General features: G+C 42.7%; 1 pseudogene; it reads right to left on the bottom strand.

Annotated features, from left to right (window-relative positions):
- Positions 1-3678: 3678 nt before the first annotated feature.
- LOC131188241 (deoxyhypusine hydroxylase-like) lies at positions 3679-9914 on the bottom strand (annotated as a pseudogene).
- Positions 9915-10431: the final 517 nt, after the last annotated feature.

Raw genomic sequence — 10431 nt, forward strand, 5'->3', positions numbered from 1 at the left:
CTGGTGGTATAAGGTATTTTGTTGTAATCAGAGGAGTGGAGAACTCTTCTTGTAAAATATTTCTGGACATGCTCAATTGTGTTAATGTCCGAAATGAGGTATGGGTTCCATACAGGCGATAGCAAGAAGATCCATAAATGCAGATGAACAGGAGAAAAGTCCTCTTATTTTTCCTTCATTTGGCATCTTTTCCCCCCAGAGAGGATTAAACAGGGAGAATGCAAGTGGATTTGCTACAGTTGTATTTAACCTGTGATGTTTTTCAATTCTAGAGGAGAATAGGAAGGAAGCTTCAAATCTAATGGAGAAACTAAGCTAATGGGGTCAAAAGGCAGACTGAATCAGCTTGGCAGTTCTTGGCTCTTTTAAAATCCAACAGTCAAGCATTACGATGCTATTTGAAGCAACATGGGGCAGATTACAGTATATCGACCTAAACCATGTTTCTCAACCTCAGGCAACTTTAAGATGTGTGGACTTCAACCCCCAGAATTCCCCCAGTCAATCTTGCTGGGGGAAACTACTGTCCTAAACTACTCTAGTTTGGCTCCTCCCCAACATTTTAGACCCCACCTGTCAAACTTCTAGAGTTCCATTCCAACTTCCCCTTTATCTCTCAAGCTCCACCCCTTAGACCTCTCAATCTGTTCCAGCCCCACCTTCTGTCCCAAACAAAAACAGCAATTATCCTTTAGAACAAACTGTCCATAATTCTATTTTTAGTTTCTTTCGTCAGATATCCTCCTGCTGATGGGGAAGCAAATCCAATTTCCTATCTTTCTCCTCTCCTGTTAGAAAGACAAAATACAGCAGTCAGGAGCCTTCCGTGACTCCAAGGAGAGATCAAAGAGTGCAGTTAATGAATTACTTGCAGGTAGGCAGGAGTGGGCATGGTCAGTGACACACTGACATCATTAGATTGGAAAAGAATGAGTTTTGTTGCGCATTTAGGGTCTTAATTTTACCACACTTTTCTGCGAAAATATAAATAAATAGAGCCAGTTTAGTGTAATGGTTAAAGCACCAAGCTAGAATCCAGGAAACTATAAGTTCTAGTCCTACCTGAGCTCAGTAGCAGAAGTTCAGACTGTTCAGGGCACCACCAATATGGGAATTGGATTGTGGCAGGGGCATTAAAAGTCAATATGGTGGTTTTGATCGTATGGTTGAAGCAGCCATCTTGAATCTCTCTCTCTCACGCACACAGAGAAGATTAGACACATTATTTTGTCTTATTTTATTTCCCCCACCATGCTCTTCCCTTACTTCAAAATTATCTGGCTGTGATGGCACTGAGCTTCTTCTCATTTTGTGATAAATGGTCCATGAATCCCTGTGTAGCTGTACAGTTAAGCAAAAAGAGGACTTTGATGCATTTATCAACTAAATGATAGGCTACAAAACAACTCTGGATGGCTTTCAAATTTAAAACAATAAATAAAAAACAACTCTAAAAGGAAAAAAAGACTAGCCCATTCAAGGAGTAAAATCACCCTTCCAAATTCCGCAAATCTTCCATAGTCCATCCATCCCGTTCAAGGCCAGTGGGAAAATCATTTAGCTTATCTCCTCCTTTGAAGAGTTTTATCAGCTCACCTGTCATGGAGCTTAAAGGGCCATGGTAGCTCAAGCTGGTAAGAAGCCTGTTATTAGAACACAGCAGCCTGCAATTACTGCAGGTTCAAGCCCGGCCCAAGGTTGACTCAGCCTTCCATCCTTTATAAGGTAGGTAAAATGAGGACCCAGATTGTTGGGGGGGCAATAAATTGACTTTGTAAATATACAAATAGAATGAGACTATTGCCTTATACACTGTAAGCCGCCCTGAGTCTTCGGAGAAGGGCGGGATATAAATGTAAATTAAAAAAAAAAGGCCATATTTTCCATGCCCTGCTAACAGATGAAATTCACTGTGTTTCCATTAATTTGATCTTGAAGATCTAATCTATTTAACTGAAAGCACTAGGTTTCTTCTGTCAATAGGGCACATTCCAATTTTGACTATATGCAGCAAAACGCACATTGCCAAAGGTTAGGCATTCTGAGTGTCAAATTAAGGAGCAAAACCAGTAAAACCAGTGAAATTCAGCTCAAGAATTAGGTGCCTCTCTCTCTGTGTGTGTGTGTGTGTAATTAACCCATTTAAAGAACATAGGATTTTTATCTTTGCTTAGAAAAAATAAATTCAAAGCCCACTAAAATGGCAAATTAACGACCGGCTCCAAATTAATGTCTGAAGAAATAAATCCCATGTAGGAAAACCCCTTCCCAGCTTGTAATTGTAAGTGGAAATTCCATCCCCACAGGAACTGAGTTTAAGAAAAATAGTTCAGACATGGATCTTAATTCCCTGAAGTTTTTGCCCAACGCCCAAGTAGATCTCCGGAGAAAATATTTTATCTTTTGCTGTGGAACAGAAAAGCCTTGTTCTGAATTTGGAAGTTCAATTTCTAACCTTTGTGATAGGGATCAATCCAGCATTACTGCAATGCACTCTACATGGGGCTACCCTTGAAGAGCATTCAGAAGCTTCAGCTGGCGCAGAACGTAACAGTACGGATGGTAAAGGGTGATGCTTGTTTGGCGCATGTAACATCACTCTTGGTGAGCTGCACTGGTCTCCAGTGTGCTTCTGGGCATAATTCAAGGTGCCGGTTGTCACCTTTAAAGCCTGTCATAGTTTGGGATTGTGTTATTTGAGGGACAATCTGTCCCAGGTTGTTTCTACCTGTTTATTTCCACAATCACTGGATCACCAGAACTAATCAGTGGAACTAAGGAGAAAGTTCCTGGCAGAAGGATTAGTCAATGCAACAGCTTGCCTTTTGTTGGTGCTCCATCGCTGGTGGTTTTCAAGAAAAGATTTGACAACCATTTGTCCAGCATGGATTAAGGACTCTGCCTAGGACAGGGGGTTGGACTAGAAGACCTCCAAGGTCGCTTCCAGCCCTATGATTCTATGATTCACCTGAGAGAGAAGTGGGCTTCCTTTGTCTTGGTGCTTTACAAGTTGTGCGGGGCTAGCTCATACGGTGAGGAAGAACTCTTTTAAGGGGAGCTAATAAAAATGGCAATTAGTTTTCATGGGAAAAGGGTGTTTTTTTCCTGCAAAGTATTTCCATTATCAACATAATTCAGAGTCCTTGATAGCAGCTGTGGTATCCCCCTTCCACCAACTAGAAGTTGATCTTAGGCACTAGTGAAGAAATGCCCTAAGAAAGTGGTTTTTAAATTTTTCCTTCTTTAGCCAAAACCACTTATCAGACAGTCCTTTTTACCGAACACATTTAAAAACACTTTTAAGGCAATGTGATCTGCAGGCCCCTGGGGGCCACAATGTTGTCACACGGAGTCTACGACAGCTTGATGAAATGTTATGATTTAAATCTTGAATTAAGTTTTGGAAGTGTGTGGCCATGGACTATGGCCATAAAAGATATTAAAAGGGGCTCTATGGTGAAGAAAAGGTTGAGAACCATCACTTTAAAGAAATTTAAATATTCCTGTTGTGATTGGGTAGTGGGTTCATGTGTCATCACCCAAAGAAAAAGTCACTTTTACCCAATTTTAGGTAATTCACCCAGGTTTGGGATGCACTGCCCTAAGAGTGGCACATTAGATACATAAAGAATCTCCAACTAAAGTAACAATTTCAGAAAAGGCTCAATTTCAGTGTAATTGAGTGTAGTCAGCATTTGATTTATTTAGGATGCATTCTGGAAAATGGATTCTATGCTTCGTCCCTTCAGAGAAAATGCAAAGTCAGCTGCTTACCATCAGCAAATGCCAGAACAGCAGCTTCTCCTCCAATGTTCCTTAAGGCAAACATAGCTTGATAGCACTCAAAGAGTGATTGTGACTCATCCAGGAGGGTGAACCTCAGCTTCCCCACATTTTTCTCCTCAGCGGGAGGTGCTGGATCCACAGAGGAGTAAGGGTTGACGAGAGAGTTTGCCTTGTGCTCCTGAAACCATTCCAGCCTCTTCACAGCCAGCTGACATTTATTTATTTATTTTATTTATTTATAATTTAATTTCTATACCGCCCTTCTCCCGAAGGACTCAGGGCGGTTTACAGCCATATTAAAAGTACACATATAAATAACAATTTTAAAAAGCAAATTAAAACCAAATATTTAATGGCCAAAACAGCTAAAACAGTCAAAGACCGACTTAAAACCCATTTTAAAATTACAGTTAAAATTATACTTAGGCTAGTCCCGCACGATGAAATAGTAAAGTCTTCAGTTCACGTTTGAAGGCCCGGAGGTCGGGGAGTTGGCGCAACCCCGGAGGCAGCTCATTCCATAGGGCCGGTGCTGCCACAGAGGAGGCCCTCCCCCTGGGGGCCGCCAACCGACATTGTTTGGTCAACGGCACCCTGAGGAGGCCCACTCTGTGGGAGCGCACAAGTTGTTGGGAGGCTATTGGTGGCAGAAGGCGGTCTCGTAGGTAACCCGGTCCTAAGCCATGGAGCGCTTTGAAGGTGGTGACCAACACCTTGAATTGCACCCGGAAGGCTACCGGCAGCCAATGCAGGCCACGCAGGATAGGAGTTATATGGGAGCAATGCGGTGCTCCCTCTATCACCCGCGCAGCCGCATTCTGGACTAGCTGGAGCCTCCTGGTGCTCTTCAAGGGGAGCCCCATGTAGAGAGCATTGCAATAGTCCAGGCGGGAAGTGACGAGGGCATGAGTGACCGTGCGTAAGGAGTCCCGGTCAAGGAAGGGGCGCAACTGGCGAATCAGGCGGACCTGATAAAATGCCCCCCTGGCGACGGCTGTCAAGTGTTCCTCTAAGGACAGCCGATCGTCCAGGAGAATGCCCAAGTTGCACACCCTTCCCCTGGGGGTCAATACTTCCCCCCAACAGTCAGCGATGGAGTAAACTGACTGTACCAGGACGCCGGAACCCACAGCTACTCTGTCTTGGAGGGGTTGAGCTGGAGCCTATTCCTCCCCATCCAGACCCGCACAGCTTCGAGACACCGGCCCATCACCTCAACAGCTTCATTGGGGTGGTTCGGGGTGGAAATGTACAGCTGAGTATCATCAGCGTACAGATGACATTCCACACCGAAACCACGGATAACCTCACCCCACGGCTTCATATAGATGTTGAACAGGAGAGGCGAGAGAATCGACCCCTGAGGCACCCCACAAGTGAGGCACCTTGAGGTTGATCTCTGCCCCCCTGCCAACACCGTCTGCGAACGGTCAGAGAGATAGGAGGAGAACCACCAATAAACGGTGCCCGCCACCCCCAATCCCTCCAACCGCCGCAGCAAGTTACCATGGTCGATGGTATCAAAAGCCGCTGAGAGATCTAACAGGACCAGGACCGAGGAACATCCCCTGTCCCGAGCCCTCCAGAGGTCATCCACCAATGTGATCAAAGCCGTCTCCGTGCTGTATCCAGGTCTGAAACCGGACTGGAACGGGTCCAGATAGACAGTTTCCTCCAGGTATTGAGGAAGCTGATATGCCACCGCACTCTCAACAATCTTCACCAAAAAGCGAAGGTTGGAGACTGGACGGTAGTTCGCCAATACAGCTGGGTCCAGGGAAGGCTTCTTGAGGAGGGGCCTCACCACCGCCTCTTTCAAGGCGGTGGGGAAAATGCCCCCCAGTAAGGAGGCGTTGGTAACTCCCGGGAGCCAGCCTCGTGTAACCTCCCGTGTGGCCAGTACCAACCAGAAGGGACACGGGTCCAATAAACATGTGGTGGGATTCAGCCTACCCAACAACATGTCTCCGCTACCTACACAAGAAAGCAAATGGACATGTGAAGGTAGTTTTTGCCATGGTTCATCCGTCTTCATGGAAAGACAAAGCTAGGGTGCTAATGGTAGGGTTGCAAGCTGGTGGTCAATGCTTTCAAATTAATGAAAAAGATCTCCAGCTTTACAACTTTCCCCTAAATGTAGGATTCAAATCCTACAATTCAAATGTAGGATTCAAATTTATTAATAAATAATAGATCTAAAATTAAACAGGATATTCCAAAAATAATTTATGTTTTTAAAAGGCAGAAATCTCTTTCTCATTCTTCTAACAGTTTTAATAATACCATGAATAGCCAAAGGGAGAAAAAAGGGAGGATCATAGAACAAATCAATCCAGAGTTCTTACTCAAGGCTCAAATATTCAGATTCAAATTATGAAGATTCGGGTCCTTTGAGATGTCTATATTTCTGGGAAACGTGGAAGAAAAGAGAAAAAGAGGACAACCAGCGGCAAGGTGGATGGAATCAAGTTCCAATGATGGATGGGTTGGAAAATCTGAAGGACCAGATTGAGGACACATAATCATGGCGATGATCCAAAGATGCTTTTTCAAGAGGCAACTGGAGTTTCTGGGTTTTCTTTGAAGAAGTTTCACTTGTCATCCAAGAAGCTTCTCCAGCTCCAGCTCCAGCTTCTTGGATGAGAAGGAAAACCTCTTCAAAGAAAAACCAAAAAGTCCAGTTGCCCCTTGAAAAAAAGCACCTTTGGCACAGGGCTGAAATCTAAAAATTTTCCCTACCGGTTCTGTGGGCGTGGCTTAATTGGTGGGCATGGCCTGGTCAGGTGACTGGGTGGGTGTGGCCAATAAAATAAATCATAAACAAAGTACACAAAACAATAAGAGGTACAAAAAACCAACTTTCACACTTTCCACAAACACAACACAACTGACTCACACGCAATGTAAAAGCAGCTGCACTTTACCCAAAATGGCCCCTGCAACAAACAGGAACTTCACACAGCCACAAAAAGCTCAAAAATCAACTTTCACACTTTACACACACAACACAACACAACTGACACACACACACAAAATGCCACATATAGCTTTGTGAGGTTTTGGGTGTTTGTGTAGTTAGAGTGAAATACTACAGAAACACACCAAATCTCAGAAAGTTGCAAATATTTTATTTTATTATTTTATTTTATTTATATTTTTAGATAAAAGTAGTTAAATTTAAAACTTCCTTAACTTTAAATTGCTATGTCTAAAAAAAAAAACTCCTAAAAAACCTCCAGTTAACTATTTTTTTAAAGCTCTCTCCCCAATTCCAGTTACTTACCTAATTGAAGTGACAAGGCAGGCAGATTTAATTGCTCACCGATGAGATGGATTGCAGGCAAGCAGATTGAGTTGCTAGCTGATGCAATTGATTGCAGCAGCCGAAGCAAAGCAAGGCAGTGAGCGATCCCGAAAGAAGCAGCAAGCAGCAAGAAAAAGGGCCGTGGTGGCTCAGGCTGTAAGATAGCCTGTTATTAAAACACAGCAGCCTGCAATTACTGCAGGTTCGAATCCCACCAGGCCCAAGGTTAACTCAGCCTTCCGTCCTTTATAAGATAGGTAAAATGAGGACCCAGATTGTTGGGGGGGCAATAAGTTGACTTTGTAAATATACAAATAGAATGAGACTATTGCCTTATACATTGTAAGCCGCCCTGAGTCTTCGGAGAAGGGCGGGATATAAATGTAAAAAAAAAAAAAGCTGCCAAGAAGGTAAGTGGGGATCGGGTGACTGGGGGGGCATGGGCGGGGAGGGGGGCAGGAATTTTTGCTACCGGTTCTCCGAACTACCCACCCTCATTGCTACTGGATTGTCTGATCCAGTCCGAACTGGGACCATTTCACCCCTGCTTTGAGACAACCATGACCTGGATGACAGAATCTCCATAGATAACCCTGGATAAGGTGGTTATTATGAATCAACACCAACATAATTAATTAAAAACAGTTATGCTTCAAAATGTTTTATTATTCTACTTTCGAACCACATATCAAATTTTTCAATTCAGCAATTTTGAAGGAGTTATTGGGGTGACGCAATGGCTCAGCGATTAAAGATATTGGGCTTGAGGGATTGAGCATTCATCCTTGCCCTAGCTTCTGCGAATCTAGTTTGAAAGTATGCAAATGCAAGTAGATAAATAGGTATCAATTTGGTGGGAAAGTAATAGCACCCTGTTATGTCATGCTGGCCACATGACTACGGAAATGTCTTTGGACAGCGCTGGCTCAATGGTCCTTGAAATGGAGATGAACACTGCCCCTTATAGTCAGCAATGACTAATGGAGTAAAATCTATAGGGACTCTTTTATAGGAGCTATTGATTTTCCCCACTCCCATATTCACCTCAACAACAGGATCTTCAGAATATTGTTTCAATATATCAAGTACTTTCGGATTTCCAATGGCACCCAAAGCTTTGCCTATGGAAAGCAGAAAAAAATAGGGGAATGAACACAGGTCAGTGATGCAAGAATCCTTTGACATGTACAATCAACACAAAGATAACAACAGCAACTAATTTCTTGAATCCTTCAATCAACTGGTACTCAAAGGTTGCTAAATTAAAAAAACCACAAAAAATATAATCAGAATAATTAAAGATATTCAAACCAATGACGGCATAATATAAAGATACAATCCACCAAGATTGGTCATTGAAACAAATTTATTTCAACTACTGAAGGAAAGGAACACAATGCAGATGCGTGGAAAAAACATTTACCCATACTAGCCAAGAGGAATTATTGTGTGCCTTTTTTCCTAAGAAGAGAGGTATATAAAACGAAAATATTGTATTTCAAATCTTCCCCATCAAAACTAAAATACTAGTTAAAACAACAGGTATTTAAAAGTATTTTGATCTTAGGGCAACGTAACAACTATTTAAATGGTTGTATTTTGAGTTCACACAGAAAACTGGGTTACAATGGGATGTGCCATGTTCTATTTGAGAGCATTGGATGCTCCCTTGAGATGGTTCTAACTGCAGGCCCCTTAAAATTGACCTTAGCTAACAGCAGGTCACCATGAAAGGGAGCAAACATCAATGCTCTGGGGCAGGGGTTTCCAATTTGGCAACTTTAAAACTTGTAGACTTCAGCTCCATGATTTCCTCAGCCAGCATTGGATCCACAAGTCTTAAAGTTGCCAAGACTGGAGACCTCTGCTCTAGGGCAGTGTTTCTCAGCACACATCTTAAAGTTGCCAAGGTTGAGAAACACTGCTGCTGATGGTCTTAACTATTTTCCTCTTTGAAAACTGCAATCATCATCAGGGACAAGACAAGGACAAAAAGCAACTCAGTGAAAGTAACTCAAGATTCACCCCTTGTTAAGAGGGTCTTAGAACTCTCTGAAATGTGTCGTTTCAGTTGACACCATTCTTGACAAACAATTGCTTTTATAAGGATTTTTTTTTTTTTGTTAGTTACATCTGTTCTGAAGTGATCCAGTCTTTCGGACCAAATGATGAGAAGAAACCCAAACCTGCAGAGGATTTCCTTCACTGGCTTCATTTAGACCAGCTTTCCTAACCAGGTGCCATCCTGAATATAAAGTCCCCTAATCATCTTCAACCTGACCTTTCGTCGCGAGCTCAAGACATTTCTGTTTCATCGCGCAGGGCTGGCCTAATAGTTTTAATGGGGGCTTTTATTAGAGTTTTATTAGAGTTTTAATCATTTTTAGCCAAATTGAATCAGTTTTTTAATAATGTTTTAATTTTTGTATTTTTGTTTTTTATTCGGCTGTAAACCGCCCTGAGTCCTTCGGGAGAAGGGCGGTATATAAATCAAAATAATAAATAAATAAATAATAAAACCTAGGCAGCAAACAGTTCTCCACTTCTCACCTGCTTCATGGCGCACCATGGGTTCCTGACATGTGTTCTGGAGCACATCAATGAGGACTGGGATGGCCCTCTCATCCTGCATCTGGCCAAGGCAGTATGCCAGCTCATGCTTCAGGAGAGCCGAGTCATCTTCAAAGGCTCGACTGATCTACTCAATGGCAGCTGGACCCCCCAAATTACGTAAGGTGAAAAGTGCACGAAAGCGTGCCTTCAAAGATTGTCTGGGGTTCATTAGAATCTGGCCAATCAATTCAACTTCTTTCTCTTTCACCATTATTTACTGCTTTGCTGTAAAGGCATCAAAGGCGTCAAGGCACAACATTTTCCTATCTTGTTTCTTTTACTTCTATATGGTGTCCCAGGAAATACTACTGCTTCCATGATTCTGATTTTGTAGGTAGAGACACAGCATTTGATCATCTTTTCCAAGAATATCACAATACTGTTTGTAAAAACGTAACCATCTTGGACAAAGTTGGCCTGCTGATTCTCTGAGACTCAAGGATTACTAATACAGTATAGAAACCTCAAGAGCAAAGGGACTATGTAAGCAGTATCGACCCTTTTTGTTAGATTCGGGCAATAACGAGGCAGGAGACCAGGATAGTGACAACAGCTCTTTACTATATGGTGAACCCAGCAACCCGGGCTGGGAAAAACCTCTCTTTAAATACAGTTCAGCCGGCGGCTTCAACCAATCAGCAACGTGCTTGTTTCCCGCCAAAACATTTAAAGATACATTACACTCCTTCCCTCCCAGAAAACACTTTACCAATATTTACATGAGATTT

The sequence above is a fragment of the Ahaetulla prasina genome, chromosome 1 (genome assembly GCF_028640845.1).
Source record: "Ahaetulla prasina isolate Xishuangbanna chromosome 1, ASM2864084v1, whole genome shotgun sequence".
NCBI classification, from domain to species: Eukaryota; Metazoa; Chordata; class Lepidosauria; order Squamata; family Colubridae; genus Ahaetulla; species Ahaetulla prasina.